Genomic DNA, 10808 nt, shown 5'->3' with positions numbered 1-10808 from the left:
AACAGGTCGTGGGTTTGATCCCGACCGTGACACCTGCTGTTTGCATTTTCTCCCCGTGGTCATGTGAATTTTTCTCTGGGTCATCCAGTCTTTCCCTCCACACATTTCCAGTATTTGGCTGCTATAAATTTCCACGTGATAAGTGACTTAGTTGCGCCAGCATTTGTGATGGTCACGTCTTTTTTGAAAAAGAGCGATACAGCTCAGTAGGCCTTACATGGTCAAATTAAATAGTTTTAGTTTAAGTTCCTTGGCGAGAAATTGCTCGAGCATTGCCACCATTACGCCCCCCTCTCTCGTGTGCTGCGGTCACCTCAGTGACACTTTAATATTTTTGTTGTTGTTCACTTTTCCCCCACTTCCCGCAGGCATCGCCAACGGTGGCCGCACAGCGATGGGGCTGGAGGCCGTCGGAGCTCGGCAGCACGATCGGGCCCCGTCAGCGGACACCCTCTGCCCGGCTCACCAAGGGATCCTTATCAGCGGGCCCGCCGCCCAACTGTGCGGTGGGCCGCAATGTCCCCTGGCAAGGTGGCAGCCCGCTGAGGCAATGGGCGGAAGGGGCGACTCCTGCTGTCACACACCTCCCCATGCCTGCCAAGCCTCCAGGTGAGGTGCTCTCGGACACCGGTAGCAGGTTAAAGCATTCTGCGGCCTGGGCTATCGAGCGTGCATGTGCACCTCCAATTGGCACGGTTGTTCACTCCAGTGTGATTAGAAGTTCAACACACCTTACGTGCATGCGGCCCAAAAAGGGTTGCCACATCTATGAAATAAAACTGGGATATTATCATGGGAAGAAGATACAACGTGGAGCGTGGAGGGCCATGTGCGAACGCGTTGTCTTGAGCGGTGTATCAAGATGCAACTGACAAATCAGCTGTGGAAATTTGTGGAATTCAAATCCTGCCCAGCAGGCCCTGCTCTGACTCCTTTCAAATGAGCGAGGAGGGGGGGTCAGTAGAGTTGCTGTGTGGGGGAGCTGCCATCACAGTGATACACAGCAGCACCGCTAGGGTCCACCCCAGCCCTCACTTCATTTTTTTTTCTTAACGTGAAGAAAAAAACCAGAGGACCCGGAGAGAGAGAGAGACATGCAAAACTTCAAATGTACAACAGGCGGAAGGGTCGGGATCGAACCCACAACCTCCTCCATTCCAGGCAAGGTAGTTAACATCTTGCCACCGAAGCACTAGCCCTGCCACCCAGGGGTCAACGTAGCCCATGTGGTCAAGGTACCCCATGGGTCGACGTAGCTCAAGGGGAAGGTAGCCCAGGGGTCAACATATCCCAGGGGTCAATGTATCCCAGGGGTCAACATAATCCAGGGGGCTCGTGAAGGATGCTTTTGGGCAGTTGGATGCAGTCGCCCTCCAACAACAGCGGAGGGCAGAGGAGCGACGCTCACAACAACAAGCAGAGCGCCGGGCGCCCAAAATAGCAACTAGTGGGCACAATAGAGGGCACAGCTGGTGCATCTGCCGGTTGTCTCAGCCGGTCAACCCATGGCACCTGGGTCTGTCCCGTGACCTCCTGCCAGCAGCGAGCCTTCCGACACTTGACGTGGCCTCAAAGTACATCTGGCCTGGCACAGGCGTCCTGGCGACGTCACCGTCACTAAGTGGCGAATGCTGTTGGTGTTGGTATTGATCTGTGAATGTGATTTATGTTGTCATTGTCGCTCTTCCGCTTGCAACTTGGGATGAACAACGTCGGTAAGACAAGTTGTTACATTTCATCGATTGTTGTTGTTATTATTATACGAGCTGACGATTCACCAGCGAATCAACCGCTGTCATTCAAATAAACCTGTAAGTGCAACGAATGTCTATGGATGTGCTATGAATCAGGGCCATTGCCCAAAATGTTATCTATTTTCTACTTTTCATTTTAAGGCCGAGTATGTTGAGTTTTTTTTTTACATATTGATAGCATTTTTGATATACAGCACCATTTCGTAGGAGTTGTTTGAATACGAATTGAAATACGTGTACAGCAACACTCCCATTTACGCCCTCCCGTTGTTTCGCTATGACGCACCTCCGATCAGCACGGTTGGCTACGTATGGTGCGAAAGAAGTTCAACATATAAACATACTTCCCAAAGACTAATACTACCCATAGACTCAACACTGCACCTTCGAATAGCATGGTTGACTACGTACTCAACTTATTGATACCCAATCCCGTGTTATGTACCGTGGTACCTCGCCATAATGAACTCGACATTGTACGAACTTCACCGTTGAGCCCCAACATATTTTTAATGTTCCACGGTGAACATTCGTGCACCAGATTCGTACTACTCATAGTACTACTACTACTAGTAGTAATAGGTACTACTGTTTAGGAACTGTACCACGTTATGATCCACCATCCTGTCTGTAGTAGTACCACTCGTTGTAATAGGTGGTACTACTATTAGTAGGTGGTGCTACGATAAAAGAGACTTCAGAAGTAGATCAGTGGCGTCATCTTCCGCTCCCTTCTCTCACACGGCATGGTGCCAATGCTCACTGGGGAACATCCCCTGTGTAGAAAATGCTGTGGCTCACGACACAGTTGCAGCGTACTTGTTCAAATGTACACCGTATAAACAAATTAACAAGTTAGGAAGAATCACGAAGGTATATTATTTACAAACGCTTTTCAACATACAGGGTGTTTGCAAATAGTGGCATTTGTTCTGGTTTGTGTCAAATGTTGTGTAACCCTCTGTTTGGTTGCTTTTCAATCGGCTAGATCCCCATACCTGTCAACCCCTTGTCAGTGCCCTTACCTTACTACAGACCAAATCAGACCTCATTGATCACCCCGTGCCCTGATAAATCTCAACGTTCATCCTACAAAGTCCCATCATAAGGGAGAAACACAAACAAATAGACACATTTTTATGCCCATGTTGAAACGGCTGTACGCCGTATGGACTTGAAAACTCAATTTCCCTGTACAAGAATATGGGTAAACTGTATTAGTTGACAGCTATGGATCCCTCATAGCAACACACATATGTTCTAAAGTTTGATTCATATTGAATCATCTTAATATCAAAACACATAGGCATGTCCTATAGTTGCATTCATATTGAATCATCTTAACAGGAACACACAGACATGTCCTATGGTCTGATTAATATTGAATCATCTTTATAGCAACACACAGGCACATCCTATAGTTTTATTCACATCGAATGATCTTCACCAGCGTTAAGGTGCACCCCCGTAATGGGCCCAAGAACAGCGCTAACACTTAAACGCATTCTACCTTGTGTGCAAAGAAAAGGGCATAACTCAGAACGCTTACTGCCAAAGCTTGTGTTTGTAAGCATATGGATTTAAAAATATATAAGCATTTTAGTTTTTCAGATGGAATCATTGGGAGGGGCGAGACAGCATGATTATTCATCACATTGTGGGGAGTTCCTTTAACGAGCGGAATTCAACAGCGTTGCCTTGTGCAGGTGCTGCCACGCTACCCAGAATTCCTCCCTGCTGCCGCTCCCCAGCTCGGTGCTATCCCCCCTCGTGACCCCGCACTTGGCGTGGGGGAGTCCATGTCACGGCGCCGTCGCCACCGCCGGTGAGTCCGCACCCAGGGGCTTTACAGACGGTCACATTCTTTATTTAGACCGCACGAGGAGGAGGAGGAGGTATGATGAAGAGAGAGGAAGAGAGAGAAGGAGGTGGAGGAAGAAGCAGGTGGAGGAGGAGGGAAGAGGTGGAGGGAGAAGGAGGAAGAGGGAGGAGGTGGAGGGAGGAGGGAAAGGGAAGAGGAGGAGGATGAGGGAGGAGGAAGAGGAGCGACCAGCCGTCTGGAACACTCTTCCTTCCGATATTAGGAAGCCACTAGAGCTGTACACTTTCAAATCATCTAGATTGACAAACTCATTTCTTTAGAACCTCTTGTTGTGTTTAGTTTGTTGTCCTTCCCCCACACCTCCGATGAGCACGTTTGGCTACGTACGATGCGAAATAACTTCAACATGCATACAAAGTAATCTAACTTCATTATATCATTTACCAACAACCGAAATGCATGTAAATCTTAACGCTCAAATATCCTTCATGTTTAGATCGGTGAACGGTAGAAACAAAGACGGCATTCGCGTGAATTTTACACCGCAACTGACCACTAGCACCCTCGCTGCATTCGTTATCAGTCGATAGCGCCAGCAAAAAACGCAGGGCGGATCGAATGTTCATTTGTATGTTCAAATAATCTGGGCGTTATTAAACAATGGAAAGTGTCAAAAAAAAGAAGCAAGAGAAAATTCCAGCTTGAATGAAAATTTTATGTTTCAATCACAGTTTGTGGATGCACTGGAGCTATGCAATTTTAAACCATCCCGATTTAAACTCGTTTCTTTAGAACGGCTTTTTGTGTTTAGTTTGTTATCCTTCCCCCACACCTCCAATGAGCACGGTTGGCTGCGTACGGTGCGAAAGAAGTTCCACATACATACACGGTTGCCTGGGTACGGTGCGAAAGCAGTTAAACACGTACACACTGGTGGTTTACGCTACGTGCGACACGTGGTCAAGACTCCTGACACGCGCGGTGCCGCCCGTGCGCGCGCTCGCAGGCTGCGCGTGCACCCACGTCCTCGCGGCAGCGGCGGCGGCCGCCACCACCGCCGCCAGCTGCTGCTGCCGCTCACTGCTGCCGAGCGGCACGGCCTGGCCCTGCGACTGCTCCTCCTCCTCCTCCAGGCTTCAGAGGTCGGAGGTCAACAAAGGCAACGCCGGCGGCGGGCGGCCCGTGGCGGCGCGGCAGCTCTACCGCGGCAGCCCCTTCCGCGGGAAGGAGAACCGCGCCGACGCACCGGTCCACGGATCGCACGCCGAGGAGGTCCGTGCGCCAGAGGTGGTCAGGGAGTTGTCGTTCGACCAGACTCGCGCGAGCTGGGGACGATCGGGGCGGTCGAGTAGATTTATTCGACAAGACGTTGCGATCGATTCCTTTTTTTTTGTGGTCACTCACACGGGGGGCCCGCTTTGAGGATGGCGGCCGCCCCCTTCACCCACTCTGCCTTTCGCACCCAGTGCGACACGGGCGATCGTTCTAACGGCGTCACCTCCGGTCCAGTGGCACACACGGGGGCACGGTGGCGAGATTCTTTTTGACATTTTCATGTCATACCATTCGTAGAATTGTCTAACCCAGGGGTGAGGAATATTTAAAAGAAGAGGCATTTTTTTTGTCTTTGACCAAAATAGTTTGAGAGCCGCATCATGTGCAAAGCCACTTGTACACAAACACAGCAGCTTGTATACAGCAGATGACAACAACAACACATTCTGACTTAATAAACAACATAGGCGATGGAATAGACTGCGTCTAATTAGTTTTTTTTCCCCTCTGACTTATTCTTTAACAATACAGTTTGTACATTTTGTTGTCACCAAAACATTCCATAGTGACCCCATTCACCTGCCATATAAAAAAAAAAGATTTTTACGTTCAATTATGTTTTAGATTAAAAAAATTTAACGGCTGCCCACAGGGTGGAAGCCATAGAGCTGCATGTGGCTCCGGAGAGGCAGGTTGCCAATCCCTGGTCTAACTGATGATCGGTAGAGAAATTAATTACTTAAATAACACTGGTCAACAAAAAAAAAAATGTTTCTGACCTGGACTTTTGCAGCTGTTTTAGACTAATTTCAGGGTGCTGATTCCAAATCTGATCTCAGATTTGCTCTTTCACATCACTTAAGATTGCAAGTTGTTGCGAGTCAGTGACTGCTTTAGTGTTAAAATATGGTGCTGTATTTTTAGGATAGTGTGTTTATAATATAATTTTATGTAGATATCCACATTTGTTTAATATTTTTCTTCTGCAGTTTTTATTGAAAATGCAATATTTGATATCTCAAAAACCTGATGTGATAGACAAAAACTGATTCCAGATTTGGAATCAGCACACCTAAAATTACTATAAACCCGTTGGAATACCTTATGCCAGAAAAAGTGTGTTGACCAGTGTAATTGGACCTCCCAGCTCTGCTTGTGATCCACACTGAGCCCAGAGGGGAGAGTCTCTCTAGGAAACCCAGACGGGACCCACCTGATCGCACCCTCAACCCCGTTCCCTCCTCTCGTTGAGCCGCAGCAGCAGCAGCGCCCCGCGCCGGGCTGGGCTGCCGGGATGAAGAGCGACCCCCCGACCTGCGCCCACGGTGCCGCCGCCACCGGCGAGGCCTCGGCGGTGGCGCCTCAGCTGGTGGTGACGCCGCTCAACACCAGGCGGCTGCAGCCGTACCGTCTCGCCACCAGCAGGGCCGAGGTGAGCATCGACTTGTTGTCCTCTTTGCCCGCGACGGTTCATACCGCCCGGTCTAAGCCTGCTGGTGATTTGTCACGATCCTTCTGGTGTATTTTTTTATTTTTTCCCCATGGCTTCGGCTCTCCGATTTCACATTAACAGGTTGAATTTGTCGCGCCAAAGTGGCCACCTACGGACGTTGACCTCTACGTGGCTCTGCGATCTCCCATTAACATGCTAATCTCTCACATTAACATGCTAATCTTTCACATTAACATGCTAATCTCTCACATTAACATGCTAGTCTCTCACATTAACATGCTAATCTCTCACATTAACATGCTAATTTCTCACATTAACATGCTAGTCTCTCACATTAACATAGCCACCCGCGCACTTGTCGCGGAGGCCGCTCTCCGATCTTACATTAACATGCTAATCTCTCACATTAACATGCTAATCTCTCACATTAACATGCTAGTCTCTCACATTAACATGCTAGTCTCTCACATTAACATGCTAATCTCTCACATTAACATGCTAGTCTCTCACATTAACATAGCGCACTCATCGCAGAGGCTGCTCTCCGATTTACATTAACATGCTAATTTCTCACATTAACATCACTAGCCCTGCCCACTTCGTTCATGACCCTAGGACGACACCCTATGAAACAGTCTGAATTCAATTTCGATTTAAAGCTTTCGTGACTGCAGGGATTCATCTTCTTGGTTCTTTCGGTAAAGTCACGTAGAAGGGAAGTAATAAAATAATACAAATAAAACATAATCAAATAATTTGCAGCAGCAACTGCAGCAGCAGCAACTGCAGCTCCCTTTGATGCTGTTAATCCTGCATAATGCACATGCATATGTAGTACTAATCACATTCCTGCATTTCCCATAAATATGCTAAATTCCTATTGATATGCAAATTCATTTGTCAAGGCGCCCAGCTTATATATATGCTCCAAGCTCGTGTGCTGTTTCATTCAGACTCTGTCGCCTCGACGGACCTGGTTTTCACCTGAGGACGGCTGCTTGCGTTGTGGCCGAAACGTCGTGAGAATTATTTTATTGTGTTTTATTTTTATTATTTTATTACTTCCCTTCTACGTGACTTTACCGAAAGAACCAAGAAGTCTGAATTCAGCAGCCTTCCCGCCCTCTTTCCTCCTGATAACGATCGCTTGTGTTGTGATCGAAACCTCCTGGTTTTTTGTTTATTTTACATTTATTATTTTTTATTAATTTGTACCTATCTACGTGACTTTATGAATTCCTGCAGTCACGAAAGCTTTAAGTCAAGATATATAACTCTTGTTAATTGTGAGTCCCCAGTTCACGTGGACCCGCCTCCCGTTGGGCCTGCTGAGATATACAGCTCTATGCCTGACTATTTACGTCCTATGAAGCAGAGATTTTTCATTAAACGTCGCCTTACGTACATTTTCCTTATATTCTCGGACGTTGTTGTTGACGAATGCTTTCCGTTTTTGTTGTTGTTATTTGTGCTCGTGCACCGCTCTGCCAATGCGGCATCGCCACGTAATCTGTTCATGCGTGGAACAGGTGAGCATTACCTGCGCAGGGGAAGTCTGCATGCAGTTTCTGAAGAGGAAGGAACAAAACGTGTGCGTTTACGAAATACATTGGATTTCGCCGGATGGGAGACAGGTGAGAGATGTTCAACTCGAGGTGGCCGGGTGACTCGGGGGGACTCAGGGCACTGAAGACGGCACCGCTGAGATGCTGTGTCAGAATCCTCCGTGGCAGCTGCCACGGTGGCGAGATATTAGCTACCTCACCCAGTATGCAGGAGGTTGTGGGTTTGATCCCTGACCCTGACGACTGTTGGAAATTTGGAGTTTGCATGTCTCTCTCTCCGTGGTCACGTGGATTTTTCTCCATGTCCTCTGGTTTCTTTTTTCAGCACATTGGTGTGTTGTTAAGCATTCAAATGCTCCATTATAATTATTTACTCACCAATATACACCAATATACACCAGTATATTGGAGAGTAAACCCACAACATTTACAATTTATATGATGACATTAAACCCCCCTCTGATCTTCGCACCTGATAGGCACACATTGATGACATCACCTTTACTCTATTTAAGACCGAAAGCCAGAAGACTTCCTCACAATCCTGGCAAATCGCTTGATGAAGCACGTTGTAATCACTAGCAGAGAGGCGTTGTACTAAAATTGTAAATGTTGTGGGATTACTCTCCAACGAGCGGTGGCACATCGGTTAGCGCGCTGCACTACGAACCCGGCGACTCGAATTCGATTCCCGCTCACGGCCGTCATCAGTGATGATTATCTGAACCGGTTTTGGGCCTCCCCTCGGTCGACTCAGCCTCAAATGAGTACCTGGTGCGGTGTGTAAACATCGCCACGACGGAGACAATGGCGGCTGGGCGTGGTGCTGGCCACCCACCCCCTCGTGTGCCATGCCGGCCTTCATAGGTGCTGCTCGCTAACAGCACTTGCCCCTACAGTTTGTTATAGGCTATACGGGGATCTTTGTTTTTGTATTCCTCCCCCCCCCCCCCCCACCTTCGCTCATCTGCGCGGACCAGTGTGGTGAAGTACGGTCATGTATCCCTCACGTGCCGCAAGGCATGGGGGTGAGATATTCACAGCTGGCAGTGGATTGACGAAACGGACTGCGCACGTCCGTTCATTTGAGTTCGCCTGTTTTAGAGCCCGATTGACTTTGTCTTTAATTGTGAAGCATCGTCGGGGTGATGCTCTGCATGAAGAGCGCTATCAGCAGGCACACGCACGCATGGTGTTTGTGTTGCAGGTGTGGATTTGCCAGCCGCCCGATGGCACGTCACCGGCGGAGGAGCCACTTTGCAGCCGCGACTCGGCCGTCAGCTACAGCCTGGACAAGCTGCCAGGTGAGGCAGGGCTAGGACACTGTGGCCAGCCACGATTGTGGCGAGATGTTAACTAACTCGCCTGGTATGCTGGAGATCGTGGGTTCGATCCCGACCTTGACGATGCCTGCTGTATATTTGGAGTTTGTGTGTTCTGTCTATCTCCCCATGGTCGTGTGGATTTTTCTCCGGGTCCTCTGGTTTTTCCCATCCACATTTAGAATCAACATCACGCGTTTAGACTATTTGGCTGCTATACATTTACACGTGATGATAAGCCACTTCGTTGGGCTATGTTTTGTGGCCAGGTTGCTTCTGAAAAAGAACTACAGAGCTCAGTGGGCCTTACCTGCTAAAATAAAAATAGTTTATAGTTTGATATCTGATGCATGTTTTTTGGTCGTGCCAGGTGCTAATTGGCACGGTGTCCTCTCAAAGTGTGTCCGGGCGTCCTGCTGACCACCCACCCCCTCGTGTGTCGTGTCGGCCTGAATAGGTGCTCGCTAACAGCCTTCACCCCAACAGTCTGTTCAAGGCTACAGCGGAGGGATCTTTGTCTTCTCTGCGCCGCTGGGACAGGGTGCTACTGGCCTTAATAGGTCTTCGCTAACAGCCCTCGCTTCAACAGTCTGTTCAAGGCTACAATGGGGTGGGTGTCTCCTCTGTGCCACTGGGACAGGGCGCTACTGGCGCAAGTACTGCTACGCGTCGCGATTCGTGGCTCTGGTGCGCTCCAAGACGCCCAAGGTGACGCTGAGCTCGGACGACGCGCGCTTCTCGCTCATGGACAACGGCCCCCCCGGCGATCTGGAAGCGCGCTTCCACGACGGTGAGCGGACGGCAGCGGTAAACCACAGGCCGGCCGAAAAAACTCGGATTCGAACCCAGGATCCCAGACGGTGCCAGCCCAGCGCTCTGACTGTTGATGCATTAACTAAACTATAAACTATTTTTTATTTTACCAGGTAAGGCCCACTGAGCTGCTATATATCTCTTTTTCAGAAGTGACCTAGCCATCACAAACGATAGCTCAACAAAGTGGCTCATCACGTGGAAATGTATAGCAGGCAAATGCTCTAAACGCATGTTTCTAAATGTGGAGGGAAAGACTGGAGGGCCTGAGGAAAAATCCACACGACCACGGGAAGAGAACACGCAAACTTCAAATATAGAGGCGTCAAGGTCGGGATCGAACCCACGACATTATTATTATTTGGCATTTCACAAATCGTTGCAATTTTAATACATTTTTGGTGTGTATTCCCAAATGTGCGGAAGCTTCGCACAGTTGTGTGGTTGACGATGGGACCTGGTTCAAGGAATACAATTTTGGGGCCCCCCACTGCAATTTCCACCGCTCTCCATAGCCCCCACGCCTGGGCACCGGTACAGTTGGACTGCCCGCGCACGTGATGGCCGTGCCGCTGGCTACACGGACGCAAAATACAACGAGGCAGCCATGCTGGAAGACACATCTTCCCCCCCTCCGCCAAATTATATTCTAATCGTGCTCTTGGCATCATGTCGTGAGATCGTAATGTCGTGAGATAAGGATATTTGAATTAGGGACTCTTGCAGGAGGCAGTGTGACATTGCCCCAATTTAGGGAATAGTTTCTTGAAGTGGACATGAGAGAACTACTTCTGAGGTCCCTTC

At 48.8% G+C, this 10808-nt stretch overlaps 1 long non-coding RNA gene across 1 annotated transcript; it reads left to right on the top strand.

The window, feature by feature from the left end:
• Positions 1-7882: 7882 nt before the first annotated feature.
• On the top strand, positions 7883-9892 carry LOC144950908 (uncharacterized). The gene is made up of 3 exons (XR_013640426.1): positions 7883-7938; positions 9077-9173; positions 9832-9892. It is a non-coding gene; the product is annotated as an uncharacterized LOC144950908 (long non-coding RNA).
• The last annotated feature ends 916 nt before the right edge of the window (positions 9893-10808 follow it).

This window comes from Lampetra fluviatilis, chromosome 60, assembly GCF_964198595.1.
Source record: "Lampetra fluviatilis chromosome 60, kcLamFluv1.1, whole genome shotgun sequence".
NCBI classification, from domain to species: domain Eukaryota; kingdom Metazoa; phylum Chordata; class Hyperoartia; order Petromyzontiformes; family Petromyzontidae; genus Lampetra; species Lampetra fluviatilis.
The sequence above is the reverse complement of the archived record's forward strand: the minus strand, read 5'-3'. Positions and strand labels throughout refer to the sequence as shown.